The sequence below is a fragment of the Salmo salar genome, chromosome ssa18 (genome assembly GCF_905237065.1).
Source record: "Salmo salar chromosome ssa18, Ssal_v3.1, whole genome shotgun sequence".
Taxonomy (NCBI): domain Eukaryota; kingdom Metazoa; phylum Chordata; class Actinopteri; order Salmoniformes; family Salmonidae; genus Salmo; species Salmo salar.
Genome location: NC_059459.1, coordinates 23,373,201 through 23,388,015, shown reverse-complemented (window position 1 = coordinate 23,388,015; position 14,815 = coordinate 23,373,201). Strand labels below are relative to the sequence as shown.

Genomic DNA, 14,815 nt, shown 5'->3' with positions numbered 1-14,815 from the left:
CAGATTACTTACATTGCTCTGTACATTCATTGCTGAGGTTAAATGGTAAAAATGAGGGTTCAATTCAATGTGAAACATATTATGCTACACTGTAGCTCTTTGTCCCTGGTCAAATGAAATCTCAGTGTTTTTAGGGAACTGTAAGAATTGACTTCTACTACCAGGTACTCTCCATAGGTAGATGCTTTCAGAGTGTGTGTAGGCAGTTGGAAACAAATTGAGGTGTAAAAATGACAGAGATGGGCTCAGTTGAATTCTAAGGAATTCGGTAGGTAAACATATGACAGATTTTGTGTGAGGACTCAGAGGAAACGTGGTTCCCTACTATTTCAATCAACTCTCTGGTACACGTATCATTACAACGTGAAGCTGATCCTTAGAGACAGCCTAACAGTCACAAACTTCTGGGTCTGTGAATTCAATCACATGTGCGAGCTGTTTGTATGTTACCACGTAATCAGAGCAGGAAAGGCTCTGTCTCACGTTGTCAAATCCATCAATAAAGTGATCATTTTCCCATCACAGACCCTTGTGGTCTGTTCTCTATCGGGGTTTCTTCTTCATTTCATTTCCTTCACTCATCAGTGGATTTTCACATTTCCTCTGCAACAGCTCTTTTTTCTATTACAAAGCAAGAAGAATGTGGGGAAACTATTCCATGTACTGTCTTTCATAGCTGTGGGATGTTGTGCTATATTTACAGTCCTTGTAGAGAGATTTGGTGGAAGTTTCTCCTTTCATGCTGTAGCTACATGTGAAAACAAAGGAAAAGTACTTCATGTCCTCCTTATACCGCAGCCTCCTACTCCACTGGAAGATAATGGCATTCAAAGTTTGACTATTTGAAAACGGGCAAACACTAAGAGTGAGAGGGTTGGGTGGGTATATTTGAACGGATTTGTTATTCCTAATTTGGTTGGGAGGGGAATTGTGTTACTTATTCGATTAAACAAAGGAAGCGGTTTGGAGAAATACTAACAAAGACTCCCGGACTTCCTATTGATTTGTGGTCTTTTTGGCAACTCAATTACAGATATGATGTTGCTTCCTTCCTTCCGCTATTGATCTCTTGAAATTTCATTTTTGTCAGGGTAAAAAATTGTTCTGGTAATGGAAATAAATTAGCACCAGTGTATGTAAAATACATTTCTAAGCAACCTCCTTTCACATGGCTGAGATATCATTCATAATGTATTACCAGATGTATTTCTCAGCTGTTCTATGACTGTGATCTTCCCTGATCTCATCTACTCTTCCATTCGGTCACTTCTTGACTGCATGTGGCCGCTGAACTGCTGGATGACCCACTTACACTTCTGAACAAGATGGTCAATGCAGAGACTTTTCTAAGTGGCCTAATGGCACAGACACACTGGTAGTGTTAGTCAGCCGAGAGTACTTAGCACATGGTTTCCCAAACTAGGGGTCACCTGATTTGAAATTGGGGCAGCAAGAGAACATTTGAGCTTGGATCATAGAACCGGGGTTACGTCAGTAACCTCCGGTAGCTGCTAGATGTGGTTGGAATAAACAGAGCGGTTTCTGTTTTCTTCCTACAAATGTGGCTCTATCTTTTGAATGGTTTAAGCTACAAGATATTATGACCCCTTCACTGAAAGATCCTCAGGAACACGTATGTACATACTTTTTCCCTCTAGTTTGCCAACAAGCCGTTAGAACCGAGTGGACAAGACCAGGCACTAAATCAGACTTCTACACAGATCATACAACATTATTGCCTGATGATCTTCTGAACTTCCCAATACCTTTCTGATGTATTTCAGTCACTTCAAACCATATCGTCTTCATATTGAAATACTGTCAAAAATACTGTCAGACTGATTTGTAATAGACTGTCATAGCCCAAATAAAAAAAGTAAACATTGGCTGTTGATTACATAACTCTTTTTACATGGTGGGGTCGTGAAAAATTATTTATATTAAAATGGGGTTGCGGGCCAAAAATGTTTTGGAACCCTGGACTTAGCACTTCTGAACACAGCGAAGTCCGTAATTTGCAATCCGAGTGCAAAACGAATCTACATGTAAAATCGCACGAAAATGACGGCAATCAGACGCCTACCGGCAGGGTGTTCGCTATTACACTGGAAGTTGAAAATGTCCTAGTTCTTCCATGGTCTGCATACTCACCAGACATGTCACCCATTGAGCATGTTCGGGTTGCTCTGGGGCGACATGTGAGACAGCGTGTTCCAGTTCCCGCTAATATCCAGCAATTTTGCACAGCCATTGAAGAAGAGTGGGTCAACATTCCTCAGGACACTACCAACAGCCTGATCAACTCTATGTGAAGGAGATGTGTCCCACTGCATGAGGCAAATGGTGGTCACACCAGATACTGACTGGTTTTCTGATCCACAACCCTACTTTTTTTTAAAGGTATTTGTGACCAACAGAATTTATAATTTATTTATTTCAATTGACTGATTTCTTTATATGAACAGTAACTCAGTAAATTCTTAGAAATTGTGCATGTTGCATTTATATTTTTGTTCAGGTTAACATTAGGACGATATCATACCAAAAACATTAAGAGAATGTTTTTAATAAAATCTATTTATCAAAAATGTTTCAGATGAAAATCCTTTTTATGTTCTCCTAACATTCACTAAAATGTTGTGCACAACATCTGTAACAACCACCACAGAACATTCTCCAAAAGTTTGTATGTTTGTGTAAAACATTTGCCTGATGTTGCAAGAACATTCCTATAACACATTTAATCTGTTCTTTAATGGTTTCCAGAATGCTTCATTAGGTTATGGGAACAGTCTGATGGGAAGATTGTGGAGACATCACAACAGATATGTTCCCAAAACACCATAACTGTCCAGTTGTGTGGATTATTCTACAATGTTTCTTTTAGTGTGCAAAAACATTTACCTGATGTTACAAAACATTCATACAACATTTAAGTTAGGTTGCACATACATTCCCTTAATGCTGTAAGAATGAAATAAGTAATTTTTTATGATCTTCATAGCATATTTGTTTTAGGTTTCATCTTCCATTGCTGTTCACACAATATACAGCTTACCTTGATATGGAGGTCCTTAGAACATTTCAAGAAAATTTTGAAAATGTTATACACTGCTCCAAAAAATAAAGGGAACACTTAAACAACACAATGTAACTCCAAGTCAATCACACTTCTGTGAAATCAAACTGTCCACTTAGGAAGCAACACTGATTGACAATACATTTCACATGCTGTTGTGCAAATGGAATAGACAACAGGGGGAAATTATAGGCAATTAGCAAGACACCCCCAATAAAGGAGTGGTTCAGCAGGTGGGGACCACAGACCACTTCTCAGTTCCTATGCTTCCTGGCTGATGTTTTGGTCACTTTTGAATGCTGGCGGTGCTTTCACTCTAGTGGTAGCATGAGACGGAGTCTACAACCCACACAAGTGGCTCAGGTAGTGCAGCTCATCCAGGATGGCACATCAATGCGAGCTGTGGCAAGAAGGTTTGTTGTGTCTGTCAGCGTAGTGTTCAGAGCATGGAGGCGCTACCAGGAGACAGGCCAGTACATCAGGAGACGTGGAGGAGGCCGTTGGAGGGCAACAACCCAGCAGCAGGACCGCTACCTCCGCCTTTGTGCAAGGAGGAGCAGGAGAAGCACTGCCAGAGCCCTACAAAATGACCTCCAGCAGGCCACAAATGTGCATGTGTCTGCTCAAACGGTCAGAAACAGACTCCATGAGGGTGGTATGAGGGCCCGACGTCCACAGGTGGGGGTTGTGCTTACAGCCCAACACCGTGCAGGACGTTTGGCATTTGCCAGAGAACACCAAGATTGGCAAATTCGCCACTGGCGCCCTGTGCTCTTCACAGATGAAAGCAGGTTCACACTGAGCATGTGACAGACGTGACAGAGTCTGGAGACACCGTGGAGAACGTTCTGCTGCCTGCAACAGTCATGGTGTGGGGTGGCATTTCTTTGGGGGGCCGCACAGCCCTCCATGTGCTCGCCAGAGGTAGCCTGACTGCCATTAGGTACCGAGACGAGATCCTCAGACCCCTTGTGAGACCATATGCTGGTTGGCCCTGGGTTCCTCCTAATGCAAGACAATGCTAGACCTCTTGTGGCTGGAGTGTGTCAGCAGTTCCTGCAAGAGGAAGGAATTGATGCTATGGACTGGCCCGCCTGTTCCCCAGACCTGAATCCAATTGAGCACATCTGGGACATCATGTCTCACTCCATCCACCAACGCCACATTGCACCACAGACTGTCCAGGAGTTGGCGGATGCTTTAGTCCAGGTCTGGGAGGAGATCCCTCAGGAGACCATCCGCCACCTCATCAGGAGCATGCCCAGGCGTTGTAGGGAGGTCATACAGGCACGTGGAGGCCACACACACTACTGAGCCTCATTTTGACTTGTTTTAAGGACATTACATCAAAGTTAGATCAGCCTGTAGTGTGGTTTTCCACTTTAATTTTGAGTGTGACTCCAAATCCAGACCTCCATGGGTTGATAAATTGGATTTCCATTGATTATTTTTGTGTGATTTTGTTGTCAGCACATTCAACTATGTAAAGAAAAAAGTATTTAATAAGATTATTTCTTTCATTCAGATCTAGGATTTGTTGTTTAAGTGTTCCTTTATTTTTTTGAGCAGTATATTTAAGTTTGACCTATTCTTACCACAACATTCTCAGCATGCAAATTAAAGGATAAGAAATCAGATTGGAATACACCCCCGTTTTGTTTCTCTCCAGATTTCATGGCTATTTGCATTTGAGGACTGTATTGTAGGTGATATAGAGACACATGGCATTTTCATTTTATTCATAGGACATTTGAACAGACTTTTATCATGCAAGCACATCCATATTTTTTACATTTCATATGTTGACACTTCATATGTTGACAATCTTCACATGTGAGTTTTGAACTTGCAAACCCCACATGTGATTAAGAAAGAAAATCATAAAATACAGTGTTACAAGTACAAGTACATTTTAATAACTGTTCTGTGTCCTGATTGACCATATTTGACCAAAAAATTAAATCACAAGGCCACAGTTTTGTCATGGTGTCCATGTGGTTGATGCCATTCTATTTGCGACGTTCCGGCCTTTATTATGAGCCGTCCTGTGGTTCCTACAATGTACGCACCAGACTGTTCCCACAACCTAATGAAACATTCTGAGAACCTTTAAATAACAGACAAAATGTGTTCTGGGAACATTCTTGTATCACCAATTGAGTGTTTTTTGCACCCTAAAATAAACATTTTATAATAATCTGCACAACTGTACAGTTTTGGCATTTCTGGAACATATATTTTGTGATGTCCCCACATTGTTCCCACCAGACTCTTCCCACAACCTAATGAAACATTCTGGGAACCTATAAAGAACAGATTAAATGTGTTCTAGAACCGTTCTTGCAACATTAGACAAATGTTTTATACAAACATTCTATAATCATCACCCCGACTGGACAGTTTGTGTTATCAGAACAATGTTCTGGGGAACTGGAACTGTTACGTTCCCCAGCAAGAAAACTAGAAATTGTTGTTCAAACAGAAAGGGGAACTAGCAAAGAGTCACTGACAACAACCAAAACGAAACAGGTGGGGTTCTAGGAGGGGTTCTGAAAGACACACATGGGGGTGTCCACTGAAAGTTGCATAGCAACAACAACTGGGACCTAAAAGACACCCACCATGAGCACCCACTAAATTTGCCCACTAAGAGGCAAACAAAAGATAAACCCACACCAAACCTAAAGACACTAAGCAAACCAAAAAGGTGGAGCAAAACAAAATCAGGGAAATCAATGTTTTTTATAAATCAAGTAGGGTGTGCCTTTAAAGGTGTTAACCCTCCGCATCTATCAAGACAACTGGAGCACTGGGCCAGCCACTCTTAAATATCACCTTGGCCAGTACAGGTTAAACACCTTCCCACTAATGAGACGGCAACCAGTACAGGTGTAACACATACTGACTAACAAGGTGAATTATGTCTGAGTGTTAGAGTTGCCCCTAGCTGTCAAAAAAAGTAATAATAAAGAAAATTGTGCCGTCTGGTTTGCTAAATATAAGGAATTTGATGTATAACATTTACTTTTACTTTGTACTTTTACTCAAGTATGACAATGTAGTACTTTTTCCACCGCTGCCTGTAACAGAACCTTCACAGAACAATTTTGGTTTGCTGGGTATTTTCTTAATTCATTAGGTAATCAATTTCTTGCACAATGTTATCACAGTCATGCCATTTCTAAGTTGTTTGAAGTCCATTTTTCAAAATCAATTGTAGGTCATCAAATACATTTCCTGTAAAGATTTTCATGAGATATTGGTCTCTGCTCACTATTTTAAGGCATCCAATAAATATACACTTTCTGTAATCTGGCCAGGGAGAGTTTTACTGCTGATAGTGGATGGAGGTTTTACAGGGACTCCATTGGGAATAACACTCCATATCCTCTCTCAGCTCTTGTCGTTTACTTCTAATGAAAATGGATGGAAGAGGGGTAGAGGTGTTGACCTGATTACTGTGGAGCTGTGTGCCGCTTTTCCTCCAAGCATATTAATAGCATGCGCTGTGATTACCTGATTTATTCACAACACTCCTGGCTGACACTTAAGTTAGAGCATCTCACTGGGTAAAAGCGAACGATCAAATACGAATAGAAGATACAGTATGCAGCATCTCCTTTACGATGCTGGCCAGATGTACATACTTCAATTCGTGGTGTTTTCAGGCACAACCCAATCATTGCCTACTCCCTGTAATGTACTCTTTCCAGTCACATACAGTATAAAACATCTTTCTATATCGCGGGTGTGAGTGTGGTTCTCTGAGCTTGGTCACGTGCTATGATGAATAATGCTCTGCTGCATTCTGTATGTGGGACAAAAGCAGCCCCGGTGAGGCGCTCATAGTCACACAGAGGATAGAACAACATCCTCCTCCAGTAGGTGTGTGTGTGTGTGTGTGTGTGTGTGTGTGTGTGTGTGTGTGTGTGTGTGTGTGTGTTCTGCGTGTGTGCGTGCGTGCGTCTACTCTAGATGCTTATGGATGCTTAGATTGATCTGAAACATCACAGTGCTGTCACTGAGTACAACGGGTGCATGTCACCAAAATGGCTTTGGAAAGGATGAACAACAGATGAAAGGTTGGGGCTCTTTCATAACATTTGGAACACCTTTGATATTATTGGTCATGCATATCCATTATTTTAACCTGTATGTCAATTATTTGAGTACCCACTTAATCACTTTATAAGCCCGTCCATGCCAGGATTTTAGGTAAGCTTTTATAGCTCAATATAATGGCTTGGGAAATCTCTGGATTTTTAGTTACCAGGTTTTAAAACTTTGTGTATTTACGTCTCAGTATTTGTTAAATTGTCTCTCTCAAATGGTTCCCAAGGTCTGCTTCAGCTGTGTGAATGACTGTTTGAGGGTGTGAGTGACTGAGGATGTGACTGTTTGAGGGTGTGAGTGACTGTTTGAGGGTGTGAGTGACTGTTTTACGGTGTGAATGACTGTTTGAGGGTGTGAGTGACTGAGGGTGTGTCTGTTTAAGGGTGTGAGAGCCTGTTTCATGTTGTGAATCACTGTTTGAGGGTGTGAGGTTGTGAGTGACTGAGGGTGTGACTGTTTGAGGGTGTGAGTGACTGTTTGATGGTGTGAATGACTGTTTGAGGGTGTGAGGTTGTGAGAGACTGTTTGAGGGTGTGAGTGACTGAGGGTGTGACTGTTCGAGGGTGTGAGTGACTGTGTTTCTTTTGATTTGCATTTCTTCTGTCTCTTTAACCAGAAGCCCGAACTTGCAGAAAAGGTTTTTCAAGCGGCCTGATCTTGTGTTGTGTGTATGGCAGTTCAGGCTTTTGTTTTTCATGTCTTGGCAGCCAGTGAGTGGAAGGGTGAGCTCTTCTCTCCACTCTCTAGAGTATGTGTATGACCATTAAACAAACAGCTGAGCAAATGTTATTGTATGATTCCGTTGTTGTTATTCTTACTTAAGATTGGTCTCATTTATATTATTGTGCTTACAAACCATATACAGCATGTGTGAATAAATTACTAATTACTACTATTGATTATTGATTTGTTGATTGATGAGAGCATACTGTATTGTACATGCAGGTCATTATGTAGGAACAAGCCTATAGTTTTGCCTCTGCCATGGTAACACAGCTGTGTAAAACGAATCCCGTCTGCTGATATTACAATGAATCATCAGCTGGGTATCAGGTCTATTCAGACCCTTGCAATTGTACATCATATGAAACGGAGTGAAGAGCTGTGAAGTGCCAAGCTCCCCCAAGCAGCATTCAAATTCATTCAGTGAGAGGCTCATTAATTGGCAGATCCGAGGAATCTTTGTGTGAAGCCCTTTGTGTGCTATGTAGGCCAGCGGAAATGACTACTGCCCACATGAAAAAATGCTATAGTATACTATGGTTAAATACTATAGTATTCACTGTATTGTTTTTGCGGACTTAACTGTTGTAATCAATGTACTGTTTTTGCGGACTAAAGTCCGCAAAAACACTTCAGTGAATACTGTACTATTAACTGTGGTGTTGCGGACATGACTGTACTATACTGTATTATTTATAGTTTACTATAGTATAAATACTGTGGTAAAAAAACACTAGTATATACAGTTGAAATCGGAAGTTTACATACACTTAGGTTGGAGTCATTAAAACTCGTTTTTCAACCACTCCACAAATGTTTTGTTAACAAACTATAGTTTTGGAAAGTCGGTTAGGACATCTACTTTGTGCATGACACAAGTCATTTTTCCAACAATTATTTACAGACAGATTATTTCACTTATAATTCACAGTATCACAATTCCAGTGGGTCAGAAGTTTACATACACTAAGTTGACTGTGCCTTTAAACAGCTTGGAAAATTCCAGAAAATGATGTCATGGCTTTAGAAGCTTCTGATAGGCTAATTGACATAATTTGAGTCAACTGGAGGTGTTCCTGTGGATGTATTTAAAGGCCTACCTTCAAACTCAGTGACTCTTTGCTTGACATCATATGAAAATCAAAAGAAATCAGCCAAGACCTCAGAAAAAAATCGATGACCTCCACAAGTCTGGTTCATCCTTGGGAGCAATTTCCAAACACCTGAAGGTACCACGTTCATCTGTACAAACAATAGTACGTAAGTATAAACACCATGGGACCACGCAGCCATCATACCGCTGAGGATGGAGACGCATTCTGTCTCCTAGAGATGAACGTACTTTGGTGCGAAAAGTGCAAATCAATCCCAGAACAACAGCAAAGGACCTTGTGAAGCTGCTGGAGGAAACAGGTATAAAAGTATCTATATCCACAGTAAAACGAGTCCTATATTGACATAACCTGAAAGGCCACTCAGCAAGGAGGAATGCTCCCAAACCGCCATAAAACAGCCAAAGCCAGGTTTGCAACTGCACATGGGGACAAAGATTATACTTTTTGGAGAAATGTCCTCTGGTCTGATGAAACAAAAATGTAACTGTTTGGCCATAATGACCATCGTTGTGTTTGGAGGAAAAAGGGGGTGGCTTGCAAGCCGAAGAACACCATCCCAACCGTGAAGCTCGGGGGTGGCAGCATCATGTTGTGGGGGTGCTTTGCTGCAGGAGGGACTGGTGCACTTCACAAAATAGATGGCATCATGAGGGAGGAAAATTACATGGAAATATTGAATCAACATCTCAAGACATCAGTCAGGAAGTTAAAGCTTGGTCGCAAATGGGTCTTCCGAATGGACAATGACCCCAAGCATACTTCCAAAGTTGTGGCAAAATTGCTTAAGGACAACAAAGTCAAGATATTGGAGTGGCCATCACAAAACCCTGACCTGAATCCTATAGAACTGAAAAAGCATGTGCGAGCATGGAGGACTACAAACATGACTCAGTTACACCAGCTCTTTCAGGAGGAATGGGCCAAAATGCACCCAACTTATTGTGGGAAGCTTGTGAAAGGCTACCCGAAACATTTGACCCAAGTTAAAGGCAATGCTACCAAATACTAATTGAGTGTATGTAAAGTTCTGACCCACTGACCCACTGGGAATGTGATGAAAGAAATAAAAGCTGAATTAAATAATTCTCTCAACTATTATTCTGACATTACACATTCTTAAAATATAGTGGTGATCCTAACTGACCTAAGACAGGGAATATTTACTAGGATTAAATGTCAGGAATTGTGAAAAACGGAGTTTAAATGTATTTGGTTAAGGTGTATGTAAACTTCAACTGTACTATAGTAATTACTGTAGTGTTTTTGCGGACATTACTGTAGTATTTACTACAGTGTTTTTGTTTTATTATCTTTGACATAGCAGTGGAGGCTTTGGCCTTGAGGAAACCTACTGGACAAATACTAAAAGAGCACATTTTCTATAACGTGTAGGTAGATAGGACTGAGGTCTGAATGGATATTTCAGAGCTTCTGCTCTTTTCTATAACCTGTAGGGAACACAATATGTGGTCTACTGTATACTGTAGTGTTTTTGCGGTTTTTAGTATACTGTAGTATTCATTATAGTATTTTACAGTATACTACACCATTCTATAGTAAGTACTACACATTATCGAGGTATACTACAGTGTGTAGTATAGTATTCAACAGTATGAATTATTAAGTAAGTACTGTAGTATTTTATAGTAAACTGTAGGATGTTTTCATGTGGGTGTATATGAAAACATACAACCTCTAGTTCAAAAGGGATGAAAATATATTTCACAAGGAAATAGTGAGTTTGATGTTGGATTGCTGGATTGCGTAGGCATTTCGGTCTTGGTGTTTTTCCACTATTGCACATAAGGCAAGGACTCAAACAGATGTAGGATATTAATTTGATCAACCTGTTGCAAGAGAACTTTCCTGCAATGTCTGGCCTTCCTGTGTGTCTCAGGTCGACTCTGTGTCTTCCTGTTGGACGTGTCTGACAGGCGTCTCCATCCTCTTGTTAAGCCTATACAGAGGCCCCAGACTTTACAAAGCCTATACAGATGTAGGATCTTAATTTGATCATTCTGTTGCTGGAGAACTTTCTAAACATCAAAGTGTATTTGAGGTTTAAAAAGGCTTCTGAAGTTTGTAATTTCCACTTTGAAATTTCAGACTTGATTTTCCCTTATGAAAAATGTATCAACCCTTACAAAAATGTCCATTAATTATAATCCACATAATAGTTCACATATCCTGTTGCTGCAGGATTATTTTTATGCTGTAGCAAACTGGCTCAAATGAAGATGCTATGTCTGTATGACATCAATCCCAGAAATTATAACTCCTGCTGTCTATGAAAATGGAACAGCTCGAGTTTGTCTTTATTAGTCTATGCCAAATGTTACTCCAAAAGTAGGACATTACAGACCACTATGGGTAGATTATGAAAGTATTGGTCAAATATGTATCATAATTCCTTGGCAGACTGTTGCATATTACTGACGCACCAAATACACCAAATACGCGCCTGTACATCTAGATTACTTCCCTTGCTGGCATTGTATGGCAGTGGGAGTGTCCACACATTTGGCCATCTCTCCTCTCTCTCCTGTGAAAAGCCTAACCGTTGTTGACTAGCACTATAGTCATACTAAACTGTATTTTCTTCTGTATTATACAAGGGGCTGAGGACGTCTAGGTATTAAAGGGATAGCTGACTCAGGGTCTCGTAGGCCTTGTCTGTCTGTCTGTCTGTCTGTCTGTCTGTCTGTCTGATTCATTTAATTACAACTCTCCATCTAATGACAGATTAGCAGGGTCTGGCCACACCACTGATGAGCTTAATGAGCTCAGAGATGGTCAGCTCTTAACGACTGCATGGAGAAAAACTGACGGATTGGCTTAACTGTGTCTCTCTGCTTTCCCCTTAGATCTCAGATGTGTCGGTGTGTCCATCCTGCTTCTTCTCTCTCGCAATGTTCTTCCTTTTATTTATTTCACTTGCTCTCCTCTGTCTGCTACCACCTCAACTCTTCTCTCTCCTTTCTCTCCTTTCTCTCTCCCTCCCTCTCTCTCTTCCACTCTCTCTTTCACTCTCTCTCTACCCCCCCAACCCAGTATGGAGTCCTGCCAGCAAACCATCCCTCTCTCTCTCTCCTTTGAAGTCCAGAGAGAGAGAGAAAGAGAGCGAAAGAGAGAACGAGAGAGAGAATGTATTGAGGTGCTGCATAGCATAATTATTTTTCCTCCCATATGAAATGTTGATTCACCCATGATTCACAGGTTTTTTGGTTGGAACACTCTAAATAAGCATGTTATGTTGCAGTCACATCAAGACTCTCTGTTATTCGAGGGGATTGTCTTGATTCTGTTCTATGATGATGTATTTTTGGAACAAGTCAGTCCTCCAACCAAACAAGGTTTGTAATAACTAACAGTCAAATTATAATAAATACTGTATTGCATCATGCCAATGACAATTACATTGCTAATTCCCATACATATTTCAGTGCTTATTTGTGACCTCAATATGGAGTCACATTAGTCATGGACCAGCGGTCACAGCTCATCGAGTTGTCTCCACCTGAAACCCAGCTCACTGCTTCATGCCATTAGTTCAGCTTGGCTGCCACAGCCCTAGCTCACCTCACCAGTCTCCATCTTGGCTCGCTGTGCCTCTACGTTGTCTCTGTTCACCCATAGAATGTCTTGCTGTAATAGTATTTGTGTGTTTTCCTGTCCGTATATGTACCATGATTTTGATATTGATAATGATGACAATACTAGTATTACAAAAGCCAACTACTTTACTACTACTACAAAAGCCAACTACTTTGATAAACTTGTATTTATATTAGGATTTTCATTCTCCAGTCTATGTACTCATTTGATAAGTTCATCTTCCAGCTCTGTTAAAAATGAACCATTATAATTGGTATCAAAATTACTTTTCTTACTTTTCATTAATTTAACATGGTGCAATTAATTAAAGCCTCCCTAGTTAAATGAATTGGTAGTGTGCAACTCTGCCCAAATCCCTGGAAATTATCCTGAAGCTATGAAAGAGACTACATTCAGGATGGTTAAACAGTTGCAGAAATGCTCCAGGATGTTTTCAAGACATAACCGCCATAGGAAAACGCAAGTCATTCTTTTTCTCCCAGAGTGTTTCAGTCTCCCTGCTTTGGTTATCTACTAATTGGAAAGTGACATTCCTGTGGACAATACCAGTGTCTGGAAAAGTTGTGCTTTTTCACTCTGCTCCACGCTCCACTGGGATTACCGATGGTTGCATTCCCATGACAACCAGCACTCAGTCACTCATTATCTCCAACACTTCAACAGGGTGTCCAACAGATCTCTGGCTAACTGAGGGTGTGAGGAATGTGTCAGGGTTTGTGTGTGTGTACAGTATGTGTGTGTGTGTGTGTGTGTGTGTGTGTGTGTGTGTGTGTGTGTGTGTGTGTGTGTGTGTGTGTGTGTGTGTGTGTGTGTGTGTGTGTGTGATTGCCTGCGCCCAGAAGTGCATGCAATGATTTCCCAGTTTCCCACATAAACACTTAAAAATAACAACCAAGCTGATGAACAACCAATTAAACAGTTCTCCAAGATAGAGGAGAAGAGAAAGACAGAACCCTGTCAGCAATCCTTCAGTTTGAGGCAAGGGGCCGCGTCTTAACGAGCTGCCTTGTACAATGCCATATAAATCAGATGTACTATCCTCTGTCTGGGCTTCCTGTGTGTCTCAGGTCGACTTTGTGTCCTCCTGTTGGACGTGGCTAACAGGCTTCTCCATCTTCTTGTTAAGCCTCTACAGAGGCCCCAGACTTTACAAAGCCCATACAGATGTAGGATCTTAATTTGATCAACCTGTTGCAGGAGAACTTTCTAAACATCAAAGTGTATTTGAGGTTTAAAAAGGCTTGATTTTTCCTTACAAAAAATGTATCAACCTCTACAAAAATGTTAATTAATTATAATCCACTTAATCCACATTTCCTGTTGGTGCAGAATTATTTTTCTGCTGTAGCAAACTGGCTCAAATGAAGATCCTACATCTGTATTTCCCCCTGTGCCAGAGATAACCGTTAGATCATGTATTATCCTCTCAGTACAGTGCCAGCGGGAGCTGATGGAAGCCTGCAAACCTTGCAGAGTAAAAACAAGGTTGATTCTTAAGCAGTGCATTAGGAGACGGTAAGCTATTTTTTGTGCCTTACTATACAAATATAGGATCTTAATTTGAGGATCTTAATTAAGATACGGCATTTGTAGATTGATTTGGATTCTTTCAGCTATCTTGCTTCTCCTTTGTCCTTTCATGAGTGTGTCGAATGAATAACTGGAAGGATGTTATTGATGCAACCTGCTCTCCAACAGACCATCACAAGCCCTCTAGCAAGTATGTGAATGTTCAGTATAGATGTATCAATAGTGTGTATCAAAACGCTTATGATCTCTATACAATTTTAGCATTATTTTGCCTGTCAGTCTAAGGTTATTGGCTGTGTGTCTGTCCCATCTGACTCTCAGACCCTCTCTGCTCCAGAGACAGGGCTGTGGCCTGGAATGCCCGTTAGGATCCAGCTGCTTCCAACTCATTGGTATTTGGGAGACAGAGCGTTCCCGAGCGTCTGTTGCACGTGCAAAGGAGGGGCTTGGCTGGGCTAGAGATGCTCTTCTCTCTCTCTCTCTCTCTCTCTCTCTCTCTCTCTCTCTCTCTCTCATGTTATCAGGACCTAAAAATAGAAGCCATCCCCCCTCTCCCTCCCCTCCCAATGCATCTGTGTTTTCCTCCACAACCTCCCTCCTTCTCCTTCTCCTTCCTTGTCTTTTTTGTCCACAGATGAGA

At 41.0% G+C, this 14,815-nt stretch overlaps 1 protein-coding gene and 1 non-coding gene across 4 annotated transcripts in view; one reads left to right on the top strand and one right to left on the bottom strand.

Annotated features, from left to right (window-relative positions):
- LOC106577065 (regulator of G-protein signaling 7) overlaps nucleotides 1-14,815 on the top strand; it is a 56,378-nt gene that overhangs the window by 7,370 nt on the left and 34,193 nt on the right. The gene's annotated exons all lie outside the window — the stretch shown is intronic.
- LOC123728819 (U7 small nuclear RNA) lies at nucleotides 10,356-10,412 on the bottom strand. Its single transcript, XR_006760591.1, has one exon. It is a non-coding gene; the product is annotated as a U7 small nuclear RNA (small nuclear RNA).